At 41.3% G+C, this 16,169-nt stretch overlaps 1 long non-coding RNA gene across 3 annotated transcripts in view; it reads left to right on the forward strand.

Annotated features, from left to right (window-relative positions):
* The window catches only part of LOC135319947 (uncharacterized), a 52,517-nt gene that overhangs the window by 278 nt on the left and 36,070 nt on the right, over nt 1–16,169 (forward strand). The window contains exons 1-5 of one of the 3 annotated variants that reach the window (XR_010379034.1): nt 368–725; nt 9,201–9,477; nt 11,355–11,549; nt 12,318–12,604; nt 15,161–15,275. This is a non-coding gene — a long non-coding RNA (uncharacterized LOC135319947). Of the gene's footprint in view, nt 1–367; nt 726–9,034; nt 9,478–11,354; nt 11,550–12,317; nt 12,605–15,160; nt 15,276–16,169 lie in introns of those variants that run through there. The other 2 variants (XR_010379033.1, XR_010379035.1) reach the window with 2 other exon arrangements.

The following is a 16,169-nucleotide window of genomic DNA, read 5'->3' on the forward strand; positions in this document are numbered from 1 at the left end:
GCTATTAGTAGTTCCTGAACCCCGCGTTTTTGCCGCCGCTTATACCCGGGTTTAGGAGAGCAGGTACTGCCCCGGGAGGTGGGAGGGCACCGGACGGCTCCGGAGCATCTCTGATTGGCCCTCAGACCATGACCTGCTCCCGGGAGGTGGGTGTGGTGCGGTCGCGGGGCCTCGGATGCAATGGGGGCTGCCCCATGAGAGCCCCTGGATTTGATCCCATCTTCCCCGCGGCCTGACCTTGGGGGCGGCCTCTAAATCCCCAGGTTCTTGTGACTCAGGTTACAGGTCAGGCTGCCCCTGGGAGGTGGGCGCAGTGTGATCAGTGTGCTGGGATGGCTGCAGCAACAGCGGGAAATGGTCTCAAACCCCGCGCTTTCACAGGGCAGCCCCAGTCCCGCCATCGCAGCCGCCGCCATTCCCTGACAGCACAGCACCTGCCTTCCAGGAGCAGGCTGGCCTGTAACCTGAGTTCCACGAATCTGGGGCAGCAGAGGCCAAACTCAGGCCATGCGCTGGGGAGTTTGAAGCCAATCCACGGGCTCCCATGGGCAGACCCCATAACCCGCCACTGCCTTCGACCACACCGTGCCCTCCTTCCAGAAGCAGGCTGACCTGCAGACCGTGCCTGGAGCAGCAGAAGCCGAGCCCTGGACAGGCCGTGGGAGAGAAGGGGGCAAGTCGACCAGCCTGCCAGGTCGCTGCCCATCTCCCTGCCGCTGCCCCAGGTTCGTGGATCACTTGTTTTCAAGTCAGTGGGTTCCTGAGAGGCAGGAGTGGTGCAGTCAGGAGGCGGGGTCTGCGGGGAGGGGTGCTTCCCCAAGGGGAGCAGGTGGACTTGCTCCCATCTCCCCCAGGGCCAGATCTGTGGACGGCCTCTGCTGCCCCAGGTTCACAGGACGCATGTCATGTCAGTCTGTCCCTGGGAGGAGTGCTCAGTGCCCTCGGGGCAGCCTCAGTGGCTGACAATGATTTTGGAAGTGGGCTCTAGCCCAGCATAACTAACTCTCCTTTCTTCTCTTGCTTCCTCAGTTGGTGGCTGTATAGGCTTTTTCATTATAGTTTATTGCTGGATGATGAACATAGGTTTCTCTGCTATACAGAAGAAATTTTATTTAAAATCTCTTTTTATATATAGTGGCTAACATTTGTAAATCTCAAACTCCCAAATATATCCCTTGCCATCCCCTTTCCCTGGTAACCTTAAGATTGTTTACTAAGTCTGCAAGTCTGTTTCTGTTTTGTAGATGAGTTCACAGTGTCTTTTTCTCTCTTTTTTTAGATTGCACATATGAGTGATATCATTTGGTATTTTTCTGTTTCTGGCTGCTTTCACTTAGAATGACGATCTCTAGCTCCACCCATGTTGCTGCAAATGGTTTTATTTTGTCCTATCCATGGTAGAGTAATATTCCACTCTATAAATATGCCACAACTTCTTTATCCAGTCATCTGTTGCTACATTTAGCTTGCCTCCATGTCTCGGCTATTGTATACAGTGATGCTATGAATACTGGGGTGAAGGTATCTTTTCACATTGGAGTTCTTTCCAGTTATATACCCAGATGTGGGATTTCTGGGTCATAGGGTAAGTATACTTTTAGTTTTTTGAGGGATTTCCATGCTTTCCATAATGACTACACCAAACTGGATTCCCACCAGCAGTGTAAGAGGGTACCCTTCCCTCTACAGCCTCTCTAGCATTTATCATTGATGAACTTCTGAGCGATGGCCATTCTGACTGGTGTGAGCTGATACCTCATTGTAGTTTTGATATGAATCTCTCTGTTTGTTAGTGATATCGAGCATTTTTTCATGTGCCTATTGGCCATTTGTGTCTTCATTGGAGAAATGCTTGTTTAGGTCTTCTGCCTATGTTTGGATTGAGTTGTTTGTTTTTTTGTTTTTAAGTTGTATGAGCTGTTTATATATTCTGAAAATTAAGGCTTTTTTTTAGTCGTATCATTTGCAAATATTTTCTCCCATTCGTAGGTTGTTGTTTCCTTTTGTTTTACTTATGGTTGCCTATGCTGTGAAGAAATTTATGAGTTTAATTACGTCCCTTTTGTTTTTTTTCTCTTATTTCCATTGCCTGGGTAGATTGCCCTAGGAGAACGTTGCTAAGATTTATGTCAGATAATGTTTTGCGTATGTTTTCTTTTAGGAGATTTATCATGTCTTGTCCATCTGCATCTTAAGCCTGTACTCTAGATCTGTGCTTCAGTTTTGAATTTTGAGTTTCTTAGAGAACACCTACTCTTAGCTCATATGTCAGATTCAACATGTCTAAAGCTGATTTCATAATCATTTTTCTTGCAGCGTATCCATTTATTCAGTTGCATAATCATTCTTCTAGTCTTGAATACCCAAAGGCTTGGAATGGTCTTTGATTTATATTTCTCTCACCACCCTCCACATATTCTTGGCTTCTGGAACTGTATGATTTTGGTTTCAAATGTCTATTCTGATTGCTGATACTCTGATGAAGAGCGTTCATCCCTGATACAAGAATTTTTCCTTCTGCTGAATTCTTGGATATTCTCTCCCCCCCTTTCAGTCAACTTTCAGTTTTGACCCTCCAACATCTAGAGTCAAGTCAAAGACTTACCACAACCAGATCTCAGACAGGTAGGCTAGAACCTTCATCATTTTGGCCTTACCTTATGTGTTCCAATCATTATGTGACTTAGCCTCCTAGGGTAACCTGTGCCTTATTAAAAACCAGGAGTCACCAGCTTTTTCCTATCCAGTCCTCAGTTAAAACAGCTTAGAATTGCCCTGAGAACTAGTTGGAGCCCCATCCCCTTCATTGAGTCTTCCCTATTTACTCCAAATACTTCTAGCTCCTCTTTGTATTTCTGCACTGTTCATGATAGGTAGCCTGTAATCTAGGCTTTGAGTACTGACTTGGTACCATTGCTGGTTGGTTTCCAATGTGTCTCCTCACTTAGCTGGTAATTGGAGAAGACTCCCTTGTTCAGCCTCCTTTATACCCTCACCCTGCTTAGCATCGGGCAATAGCAGGCATCCAGGCAGTGCTAACCTACTTTATTTATTCGCAGGGGTGGTGGTGTGGAGTATAGCTAATAACTATTAATTCAGTGTTGCAATTAAAAAAGAAAGCCAAGAAAATCCATAAAACTTTATCTCCATGTTCAGTTTAGCGCTTTACCTCAACAGTTTTCTTAACTCTGTGTTTACATTCACATAGTGTTCAGTGCTCGTACAGTTCCCTGAGGCAAGCAGGTGAGTTGTCATTATGTTTGAATTTCACGTTACATTTCATATTGGATATATTTGTGCAATGACAAAACCTTCTTTTATAAGTAAACAGCCAGAAGCCCAGAGAGACTAACAGCCTAACCCAGGGTCACCTGGTTAGTGTTTGGCACAGGTCAGGACCGCGGTTCACATCTTCCAGCTGCTCCTCTTCCAGTGCCTTTTCATTCCAGTGCTGGGAAATGTAGCCCCATCAGCCAAACGGCCAAGTCTCATTGCTGCCCCTTTACCTGCCAGTGATGGCAGTGCTACAAAACGTGGCAAAGGAAAGGTCAGAAATAGGAGTGATGAAAGACATGGAAGTGCTGGAAATGGATCCTCAGCCTCTTCCTCCCTTTTTGAGCACCTCACAAGTGTCCCTCTCTGACACTGCTGTTCATTGATTATAACACAGTCTTTAAAATCAGACTGATCTTTTGTAGGACATGCTTTTATCCTGGTCCCTTTCCTGCTAGTAGTCACCGTCATGGGCAGAAAGTGCCTGACTGTGCTCTGTTTGTCACGTAGGTGGGAGGGGAAGTGGGAGAGGAAGCGGGTTGAACTGAAGCCGAGCTTTTTACAGCTCTGTTGTTCTAGAACCAGAGCAGTTCCACTCCTGCTTTCATCACCTCTCCACCTCTGAGTCCCAGCCACTCACTCCTGCCTGCTTCCCCACATGCCACGTCCTGGTGGAGGACAGTGTGGTTGGCAATGCCCCCTCCACCCTCCGCCTTCTGCCCTGGGAGGTGCAGGAGTCTGCTTCAACTTTTGAGCTGTTTTGGTAGTTGGGCTTTTCCAGCCTTTCTAGGCATCTGCTTTCCAGCTCTGGGAAATTGGAGATGTAACTTAACCATACAAGTTCTATACTAATGTATTCAGTGGCATTAATGTGATGTTGTCTTTAAGGTGTTCTGTGACTGGATAGGAGGTTTTTAACACAGGATGCTTCACATCCAATTCTAAAGGCCTACAGGATGCAGGTGTAATTCAAGTTCTTACATGGCTGTAAGGCAGACATGGACATTATTTTATAATATGACCATATGTTCATAGATTACGGTTAGTCCGCCGGCTCTGTATCTAATAAAAGTTTAAATTCCAAACGCTTGAAGAAAATTTGCAGACCATGTCTTTTTGCCTGTAACTAGTTGCAAAAACTGAAATCAAGACTCTACCACAAGCCAGTGTTTCCCAGTAGAGAAACCCTCTACTTTTACAACCTCTAAGTAATGCGGTGGTTCTTTGGGTGAGATGAGGGATGCCAGAGTATTTTATTGGGACACTAGAGTGGCATGACAATTATTCTGGGACTGGTTACAGTTGAATCTCTCTTCCTATATCCTGGACTGATTACAGAGTCAATGTTAGTGCGTTAACCAGCTCTGAATGCAAGTGTAGCTAGGAAAACAACAGAGAAAATAGAAGGATATAAAGTAATGGAGAGACTTCAGAGCAGTACAAATGTTGACTTTGACACCACCAGCTGCTGACGTGAACTTGGCAGGAATTTGTGAGAAATGGTGGGTGTCACTGCAAGCAGGAGAGTCCTGCAGTTTTGGGGTGAACAGGCAAAGGGGAGAGCAGATATGGTGACCACTTGGGGGCTGATTATTTGTGTCCTGAATGTGAAAATGTCTGGTCTCCTTTTCAATTTTGCAGCCACAACTTCACGTGACTCAGGGCATTATTTCCACCAGAAAACCATAAAAACATAAACAACCTCTGTTTCCCAAAGTGTTTGTTCTCGATCTGAGATGATTGTCCTGTGGTGGGAGGTAAGTGGGCGGTGGGTCCTATTACATCACTCCCTTTCACTAAAAGTCTACCTCGCTGCTTTTCACCCTACTGCTAGAGGTGCTGCCATTCTGTTACACCTAGACCTATAAGACAGGCTTAACTGAATCCTCACGTGAAGAGGGATAGTTATGTGCAGTTTTAAATAATTGCTTGGGTCATGTGGTCCTTTGTTCCCTCCATTGGAAATCACTATTTCAGAGCAAATAGTATGAATCTATATAAACTATATTGTTTGTAAGATGTCTTCAGAAGTTTTGCAGTAGGTTTAAATATTTGCTTGGTGATGGCCTCTTGATTGTTTGAAGGAGGCAACCCTCACTAGGGGCTTTGTTGGCTCCCTTAGAGTTCCCTTACTGGCAGTAGAGTGTTCGTAGGCAGAGTTAGAAAGTTAACTGGGCTGAGAAGCCGAATTTGCCCGCAGCTGGGAATTGGCAGAAGAGCCAGTTATGGAAGGAAGGCTTTAGGATAATCTGGTAGCAGAGTTGTGGGATCCAAGCCCTGGGAAACCTCAGCTTTTGTAGAGTATGTTCTGTAACAATAGGCTATTGGATAATTTTAACACTTGTTATGGGATGTAGAGTTGGGGAAAGACTTAAGAGTGAAAGAACCTTAAAAAAGAATCTCCAAATATTTTAAAGAAGACAGTACTCAGAATGAGAGCTTTTCTGGAAAAGACTAGTTCTTCACTTCACAGGGGAAGCAGGGAGAAGGTGTAACTGCACTTACGGTAACTTAAAAGGTAAACCTTACCCTCCCACTTAGCTGTTTCCTGGTGTAAGTTCATATTCCACATCTGTAGTTTTAGACATGATGTGCCATTTTCTGGTACTCCATTCTGCTTCTGAGTGAGAGACTGACGCAAAGTCACATAGCAATTGAAAAATTGCACAAAAGTCTTTATTGTCAAAAATGTAGATATGTGGCAGGGTGCTGCATTTGCAAATGACTTTCAGTACAGAGAACACTTAAAAGAATGCGGTGTTATTTCTTTTTTTATTCCTTTAAGCCTTTGAATAGAAGGTTTTCTTTGCAGAGTTTCTGGAGTACATCAGAACAAGCAGGAACTAAAAATAGCTTTAAGAAAACACCAGTATAGATGTTGCTTATAGTATGGTATCTGTCTTAAAGTTAACTCTTTAAAGAAGGAAGTTGTAACTCTCAATTTCTTAAGCAAATATAAACATTCTTGACTCTTAATGACATTCTTTGTGGGGTGAAGCCGCTTTTGCTTCCATTCTGAGCATTGAAAGGCCTTCTAAGATACTTCTACCAGTCCTCAATATTTTATTTTCCCTCTGTTGTGAACTTGTTATTAAACTTGAAGCAGATATAAATATCATTAACTTGCTACATATGTAAATATTTAGTGTTACATAGTCAGAAAGTTTGTGTACATCACACTTATCTACATAATTCCCCCCTTTCCAACTGTGTTCCTGATAAAAGAATGGTGGGAAATGGCATTATGGGGATATGTCTTACAGTACACAGTGTTTCCCCTGTTCCCTCTACCAGATCTGGATGTTCTTTCATCTTTCGGCTTCTAGAATTTCTAGCTCTTTTTCTTAAGACAGGTGTAACTCATCCCCCTGCTCAAACAAACATGCGTACACACACACACACACACACACACACAAACACAAACACACACACACAATCTGCCGTAGGGAGTAGCATGCACCATCCCATTCTCCGACTCCAGCTCTGATCCCACCCACTGGAGGCAGTGTCTTGCACGAATTCATTTGTAAGTTCCTTTTTAAAACTCGAGAGGTCGGGAAATAGGACTGATATCCTCACCTAGTAGGCAGGCCCTCAAGGATAACTTCTATGGTTAATGCCAGGGTATCTTAATGTTTGAGTACCTGGGTTTCATGTTTTCCTGTACCACCTGTGTGACCAATGATTCCCACAGTTCTGTCTCCCGTTAGACTTTTTCTCTCCAACTCTGGATTCTTATAATATTCTGCTTATTTGGCATCTTCACTTGGAACTCTGATATCTTAAAACCAACATGTGTAAAAACTGAGCTCTTGGTCCTCCTACCCCCCAAACTGGTTCTTTATGCAGCCTCCCCCATTCAGTTAGTGGAAACTTAATCCTTCCAGCTGCTTGGGTCAAAAATCTTGGAGTTATTCTGACTTCCACTGACATACCACATGAATTCTGTCAATAGATCTGGTTTGACACTGCCTTTAAAACATATCCAGAGTCCAGCCACTTCTCACCATGGCTCCTGCTTCCACTGCTGCTTCCCTGCCCTGAGCCACTGTCTTCTCCTCCTGCATAGCCCTTCTCAGTAGCTTCCCACCTTTCATCTCTGACCGTTTGCACTATTCTCACCCAGCAGTCAAGTGAGCCTTGAAAACCTAAGTTAGATTGTGTCGTCCTTCTGCAGTGCCTCCCCATTTCACTCCGGGTAAAAGCCACAGTCCTTACAATGTCCTCCAAGGCCATACAGGATCTGCACTAACCCTTCTCCGCAGCTCCAGCCGTGCCCCCATTCTGGAACATGCGAGGTCACGCTGGCCTTGGTGATTGTTATTCCGTCCACCTGGGACTTCTCACCTCCTAGTCTTAGTTCTAACCTCAGTTCACAATTTGCCCTGCTCTCGTATTTAATACAACATCACCCTCATCCTATACCCTCAACTCTCTTTACTTTGCCCTTTTTACTTCTTTCCATGGTTCCTCTTTCCTAACATGCCACCTCCTCTGCTGCTCTGTTGTGTGAATTGTCATCTCCACCCCCCACCCCAGCTAGACTCCAACCAAGCTCCGTGAGGACAGGACTTTTGTTTTGTTTATTGATCTATTCTAAGTGCCTAGAGTAGTCCTGGGTACATAGTAGGCCGTCAAAAATTATTTGCTGAATAAATTAAAAGGCTATTTTAAAAATGAATCATCCTTTCAGGAACAGGTGAGGAAAGGAAGCTTCATGAAGGAAAATGGTGCAGTAAATAATGATATTTGCCTGTTGTACTATGTGTGATATATATATGTGTTTTAGTCTTAATTTGGTATCTCAGTTTCTTAATTTAATAGCTGTATTAAGGTGTAATTTACAGGCCATACAATTAACATATTATAATTGTACAAGTCAGCCATTTTAGCTATTTCTAGAGTTGTGCAACTGTGTCCTCAAAAAGTCCCCTTGTGTCCGTTCATATGCAGTTTGCCCTCCCCTCATTGGCACCCTGATTTTATTTGTTTTTGTTTTTTGGCAATCACATCTCAAAAGAATAATTTATACAGCAGTACTAATATAGCTTTGCACTTTTAGAAATGACACACTTAAATATGAAATCAGCGGTCATTGCTGAATGTAGGCAGCAGTATCAGACATCGGTGAGAAGAATGGACTTCAGTGTCAGACTGGCTGCAGTCTTACCCAGCTCCACCATTTACCAAGTTACCCAAATTATTTTCTGTCTCAAGCTCTATATCTGTTATATAGGTGTAATAATAGCAGCTTACAGAGTTGTGAGGATTAAGCAAACAGGGAAACAAAATTTAGAGTAGTGGCCAGCTTATGTTATTACCTAAGAAATAGCCTTGCAGGTAGAGAGCAAAATTCAAATCAGTTTCTAAAGTATGTGTAAAATATGATCCAGTTCCTGCCTGGTTTGTAAACACGTATGCCTACTGCAGAATGTAAAAGCAGGCTAATTTCCAACAGAAAAGATCATTTCTCAGCATTTCTTTCAAAGGTAGTTGCAAAATAATTTTTACTAAATTTTCTGTGCCCATCTCTGACAGAGCTTTGACACCAGGGAGGTAATTATCTACATTTTTGTTAAAATGATGCTGACCATCAGTAAGTGTTCTGAATTATATTTTAGCCTTTCTGTTGGGAAATATTGTGAAACTTCTTCTAAATTAATGGGGGAGGGGCATTCATTGTAGCTCTTGTAGCCTGATAAGGCTTCACTAAATTATCTTTTTTTATTTTAATTAAAGTAATTAATTAATTTTTTGCAGGGGGTGGTAATTAGGTTTTTATTTATTTTATTTTTATAAGAAGTTCTGGGAATTGAACCCAGGCCCTTGTGCATGCTAAGAATATGATCTTTCACTTGAGCTATACCCCCCTAAATTATCTTTAATAAGGTCTTTTTCTCTGTTTTGTTATTTTCTTTTATGTACAGATGCACAAAGCAGGGTCATCAGAAGCCTCTCAATTCCAAAGATGATTATAGTGAAAAACATTGCACAGTGACAGTGAATCCTTGGAATATGAAGAAAGATTGTAAAGTCCTGAATGAATTAAGAAGGAATTGTTACATTAACTTACATGTAACCATGGCTCTCTTACCTTACTTTTTACTTTATAATGAAGATATTCCTCACCCGTCAAGGTTGCTTTGTTAGATATAGGGAATATCTAAAGCCTTTTCTGGAAGTTTTTTAAATAAATAAGAGCAGGTAATTTATCAGAAGTGTGAATGGTGTAATCTGCTCTGTCTAGTATGGTAGCCACCAGCCACATGTGGCTATAGTGAAATGAGATGTTCTATAAGTGGAAAATACATAATAGATTTTCAAGACTTCGTACAACAATAATAATCTAAAATATTTATTAAAATTTTTCAAAGTGTTAATCACACTTTTGAAATGATAGTATATTGGATATTTTGGGATAAATATAATTATTACTGGAATTATTTCACTTGTTCCTTTTTATTTTCTAAATGGGATTACTGGAAAATTGTGACTTGCACTATGTTTCTATTGACAGTGCTGGCTTCTAACTTATTGCAAATAATATGAAAAAAACTTTGATTGAATATTTTATAATTAAGTAGTTGATTTCCATCATATTATTTTCAGGTGTACAACACAGAGGCTCAACATCTTTATATATTATATTCCATTTAATGTCACCAGAAAATAATGGCTATATTTCCCTGTGCTGTATGATACAGCCCTGTAACCTGTCCATTTTATACATAGTACTTTTTACCTCTCAATCCCTTACCCCCTTCCTGCCTCCCTCTCCTCCTTCTCCCCATTGGTAACCACCAGTCTGTTCTGTGTACCTGTGAGTCTATTTCTGTTTTATTATAGTAATTAATTTGTTTTATTTTTTAGATATACATATAAGTTAATAAATAGAATATTTGTTTTTCTTTCTCTGACAAATTTAACTTAGCATAATACCCTGTAGGTCCATCCATGTTATTGCAAAAGACATTATTTAATTTTTTAATGGCTGAGCAGTATTCCATTGTGTGTGTGTGTTCATGTGTATATATGTGTGTGTATATGTGTGTATATATGTAAATATACATATATATATAAAATATACCACAACTTCTTTATCCAGTCATCTGCCAGTGAACATTTGGGTTGTTTCAGTGTGTTAGCTATTGTAAATAGTGCTGCTGTGAACACTGGGGTGCATGTGTCTTTTTGAATTATATTTTTCTCCAGACATATACCCATGAATGGGATTGATGGATCACACGGAAGTATATTTTCAGTTTTTTAAGGAAACTCTATACTGTCCTCCATAGTGGCTGCAACATTAACATTCCCACCTACCAAGTAGGAGGGTTCCTTTTTCTCTTAAAAGGTCAAAAATTCCTACATTTATAAACTTTCCTTACAGTTTAGGACACAATTTGGCAAAAGCCAGATAGAATTTAATTGGAGTAAATACAGTATTTTTTCAAATGTCCATGCATTATGGATAGATAAGTTATTGATGAGTTGGTTCCCTATTTTTGTAGATGCAGAAGTTTTTATAGCTTCACAGACATTTCAATCTTGCAGAAAGAAAAATGTCTTTGCATTTTGCTGAACATGTCCGGGTGGCTTTATCGAATTTGGTCCAGGCCTGCAGAGGTGAATACACATCCAAACCTGAACCATTTGAATGTCTGCAAGACTTTAAGAGTCTAGAATGTCAGATCTGGACTATAACTCTGGTGAATGACATCAGTGAGTGGACTCAAGAAAACTCCATTTGAGTGCAAAGCCTTTCATAAGCCAAAAAGGCTTTGAAATTGTGGCAAAGCCAGAGACTTTTGTGCACCACATATGGCCACAAACCCATGGGGACAACCACAGGCCTTCTGGAGTGCCAAGGGAATTCCATGTGAGGAGTCCAGCACTCACAGGAATCCAACAAGTCCCTGCCAGCCAGAGCACCTTCATTGCTACTGTGGTATTTTGAGCAAATGTCTTTTCTTCAGGTTCAAATTGGTTTGTTGTTTTTTTTTTTTATAAAAGAAAATCAAACAACTTCTTGTCCCCTTGGTGAAAGTAAAAGCCTAACATTTTCTGATTTCTTTTGACAGAGAAAACTTGAGCCTATGAATCTAAACTCATTTGTGATGGTCTGCAGCTGGGAGCAAGCAGATCAGTGTCAGTCGCTTTGCAGCCGTTGGCTGGGAGCCTGCATGTTCCCTGGAATGATATTTGAAACATATCACCCTAGCCGTGCCTTCGCTCTGGACTGGGAGGCGAGTCAGTCAGAATCTGCATTATGGAATGTATGTTTCAGAACCAAAGCTAGGAGATCTTTTTTAATAGCCAGAGAATGTAGTCATAAATATATCTATTAATGTATTTATGCAAGAACAATTTTAAGGTTTTTTTATTATAAAAATTTCCCCCAAAATTGAAAATGAAAGAACATTGGAATTAAAATCCAATGGAATTAAAAACAGTGGAATTAAAAATCATCTGTACCTTAGTTATACATAAAGAATCTTAAAATCCTTCTAAACATTTTTTTGTTCAAATGTAGATATTTTTCCCTTCCAAAAATGAAAATTATTATTTCACATTTTTTTCTTTTTCCTTTTATTATATATTCCATATCAATAAATATAATTCTTTTAAATCCCTTTTAATGGCTGTTTAACATTATATTGAACAGATATGTAAATAGTCCTAGGTTTAAGAAATTTAAAAATTTGTCATTACAATGCCCCTGCAAAGAATTTTTTCGTGTTTCTATTTTTAGTTACTAGTTTGGACTAAAAGTTAACAAGTTTACTTTTCTTCATCTAAAACATTGGTTATTTTATGAATGAATTGTAAGGATTTTAAATAACTTTTCAGTAATTTCAACAAAGAAATTAACTTTAAGGCAAAAATGTATGATGGTTTGCAAATCTATTTTTATTATATCTTCACTTTTACCAGTGTCATATCTGTGTGTGTTTGCACAAGTGCTTTAACTACCAGCAATGTAAGAAAAATCTGTGTACTAAAAATGTGAAAATAGTTTCCTGGTTTTCATTCTCCCAATATAGGTTTTGGATGACAAGCTTGTATTTGCAAAAGTACACACCCTGTGGGAGGTGCTCTGTACATAAGCTGAGATACTGTACATAAAATTGCCTCTGAATCTCAATCATCTGAAAACCCTGTCCTCAGCCTTTGATACCTTCAGCTGTTTTATGAAAGTCCTCCAAGTGGATGAAAGTGTCAACAACCGGAACAAGAGTTTTTCATTGCCCTATTTGAGAAGAGCTGCGTGAACGACTTTTATATTCAGGATAGAGATACATTCATCAATCCAACCACCAGGAGCCGCACTGTAAGTCTAAACCGAGTTTAGCTGCTGTCTTGGGGGTGATTTAGAACCTGCTGTTGAATTATAAGTGATTTGGTTTTGTTGGTTTGGTTTGGTTTTTAAAAGCTGCCCATAAAAAGGAAAAAAGAGAAAGAAAAGAAATATGCCTACAGATTCCTGTTAGGATAGTAAACAGTGGCTGGTTATTTACCCTGTATAAACCACACGCTCTCTTAGAATCTATTTAGGTTTACTTCATCCTTTCTCAGATCAAGTATCAAGTAAGGGACAGTTTTAAAAAAAAATTCAGGATTAACAGGCTTGTGAGCTCCGGGATCTGCAAGGCAGCTTTCCCTTCCCATGGTGTAAGTCAAATGGCAGAAATGAAATAAAGCACTTCATGTATCCTCCGGTGTTAACAGGAAAAGGTGAGTCTTCTTGACCTTGTTTCTTCCTGGGTAAAATGAAGATAATATGTCAGGAGTCGACAAGCCCATTTAGGGCAGGAACCATGTTGTCTTGTTCACTGCTGAATCCCAGGCACCAGGAAGGCTGAGTTTAACAAGTGAGTGAATGAATGAACTGTAGTTCCCCCAGAGTTACCATGTGGGGCAGTGTGGATTAGCAGCTAAGAGCATAGACTCGAGAGGTGAGGGTACAGCTCAAGTGATGGGGCGCATGCTTAGCACGCATAAAGTCCTGGGTTCAGCCCCCAACACCTCCTCTAAAGTAGACAAATAACCCTAATTACCTCCCCACCCCCCACCAGAATTACCTTATTATCTCCCTGCCACCAAAAAAAAAAAAAAAAAAGGTAGAAGTGACCAAGAGCGTAGACTCAGGCTGGAACACTTGTGCTGGTTTCTCGCTGTCTACCTTGTAAAAGTCATTTAGCCTGTGTGTTTATCAAGTTCCTCATCAATAAAATGGGGATAATAATAGTACCCACCTCGTAGAGATGCTATGGGGATTATTGAATCTGCTTGAATTTTAGAACAGCCCTGGCTAATAGTAAGTACTATGCATCTGCCAGCTCTTTTCATAATTACTGACAGATGTTATTATCAACCAAAGAAGTATTAGTTCTTTGTAAGGGAAATGCATGTTAGACCATTTCATTTATCATTTTCTGTAATTCAGGCTTTTTCCCTCTGAAATACCATTTTCTGTCTGTGCACTAGTAAATCACAGGGCTTTCCAAATTTCATCTGTCTGAGTTCTTGTCATGATGACAATACTGCAGAATTTTGACATTTTTTAGGGACTCCATCTGAGATGACAGCAACCCCTCAAATTCAGAAGCACTTCTCTAACTGACAACATCTCGCATGAAATGAAGTTTGTAAAATGTAAGAGCTTCAGACGCTAAATGATGCCATAAATGCAAAGATGTTATATCTAAGCTCTTTAAATAAATCCTGTCATTGAAATAAAGGAAATACTATATTATAGCGCTCTATGACTTTGTTACCTTGCTATCCGTTTATCTGACTCTCTAAGACAAAAGAAAGCAAAGACTGAGATTGATCATTACTACTGTGTGGTACACGTATTTGTGGATGAAGACCATACTGAAATGCACTGTCTAAGATACTAAAATGGACACTAAACAGCTGCTTGATGCACATGCATGAACAGAACAGGGAGCTGGTTGCAGGGAGCAGACACTGAGCTTCCTGGATCAGAGACTCAGCATAGCAGTCCAGCCCAGCAGTCCACATGTTTTATATTTATATCCCAGCAAAATTAGCAGTGAGACTCTGAAATGAACTTTGGGGACACTTGCAAACAGCTGTCATGATTACTAATGTGGGACACCAGGATTCTACAGTGTTTAGTTGGCATCTGCACACAACCATTTCTTTTCCACTAAAGCCTGTTGTAATTGCTGGTTCCACATCCAGGCTGAGGAATCATCTCATGTGGTGTTTGGGAGGGAGGTAAGTGGAGTCAGGACCCATGCTAAGGCTGGGTGGGTAATAATCTAGTTCTAGTACAGGAGAAAGGAAAGTAGGTCAGGTGGGAAGGAGAATGACTGGATTTAAATTTTGTTTCTTGAGTAAGCTAAATATATAACATCATGTCAAGTTTCTTTATTGTTTATATTCCATGTGCTGTCACCGAATAACTACTGAATTGTGGGGACAAAAAAGCCTGGGTTTTAGAATTGACCCTGCCCCTAAACAGCCAGACTCCAGGTTCCTCTGGGTGTCCAAGGAGGGGGCTGCTGCCTCCACTGAAGCAGTTTGGGCACTTGGGTGGCCTAGTTTTTTTTGCTGTGGAAGACTGGCCCGGTTGTAGGACATTAAGCATCTGCAAGGCCCTCACCAGGTACCCACGGTGGTCCCAGGACTGTAACATCCAAGTGTTCCTTTCCAGCCACGTATGCAAATGACCCTCAAGGGGTTAGTATTAATCCTCGGTGAGAATTATGAAAAATTATATGGTACCTCCATCCGTTCTGGCAAAGGAAGGCCCCTTATTTACAAATGACCACAAAGTGTTAGCACCACATTTTATTAGCAGAACATGTGAACACGTGGTGACAGTGACGCTCACCTGTTTGCTTCTGCTTCCCAGTGCAACTTCAGCCTCCATCAGAGGACCTCAGCTGCTCCAGCGAACAGGGCCTTCTGTACAGGGAATGTGCTCCTCCTCGAAGCATAGACAAGAAGCAGCCCTTAGATCTCATCAGGTGAGCTGTTGTGGAGAGCACTCCAGTGGGAAGGGCTCAGGGTTGCCCTCATGGCTTCTGAGTGTGACAGTCCTCCAAGAGTGTTACCAACCAGGAAGCTCACAGGAGCTCTGAGCTTTGTTGCCCCAAGTTTTTACTGGAGGCTTTATTACAAAGACATGATTTATTGGGTCACTACTGACATGGCTACCCCAAACACTAACTGTAAGTCAAAGCCCTAACATTTGAGCCCCTACCTCTCCTGATGGTCAGTCACTTGTCACAAAGCTCAAAGCCCCACTCCTCTAATCACATGGTTGGTGTCTCTGGCTGGCCAGTCCCCATCCTGAGTCATCTCATGAACACAAGCCATCCAAGGGTCCACCATGAATAGTAAAGACACTCCTATCTTGGGAAATTTCAAGGCTTTAGGTGTTGCCGTCCAGGAACTGGGAACAAAGGCCTACCAAATTCTTCATTAAACAGGAGTAAATGTTAGGTTTCACTTAAATTATAAAATAAGAGAAGTATTCTCACTGCTTAGCTGTATCTGCTGTTCGACACCGTTTCACTACACCACATGACTGTAATGTCGTGCTCAGCATGTGTATTCTCAGAGCATCAGCGCCGGCTGCTCCCCGGGAGCTTATGCTGTTTGTGCAAGGCTGCTGGGAGGAGGGAGGCCAAGGAAAACTGAGCAAACAAAAATAATCGGGCTAATAAGGAAACAATTTCAGATTGAAATGAAGGAAATAATACAGTATTGAGATGGGAGACTTGGGGGGAAGTGAGTCAAGAAAGCGATCTTTGAGTAGGTTACATGTGAGCTGAGATGGTGATAAGGAGGCTGGACTTTGAGGATCTGGGATAAGTCACCCCAGGAATAGAGGCAGCTTGTCCATTGCCCCGAGGCAC

This window comes from Camelus dromedarius, chromosome 35 (genome assembly GCF_036321535.1).
Source record: "Camelus dromedarius isolate mCamDro1 chromosome 35, mCamDro1.pat, whole genome shotgun sequence".
Classification (NCBI taxonomy): domain Eukaryota; kingdom Metazoa; phylum Chordata; class Mammalia; order Artiodactyla; family Camelidae; genus Camelus; species Camelus dromedarius.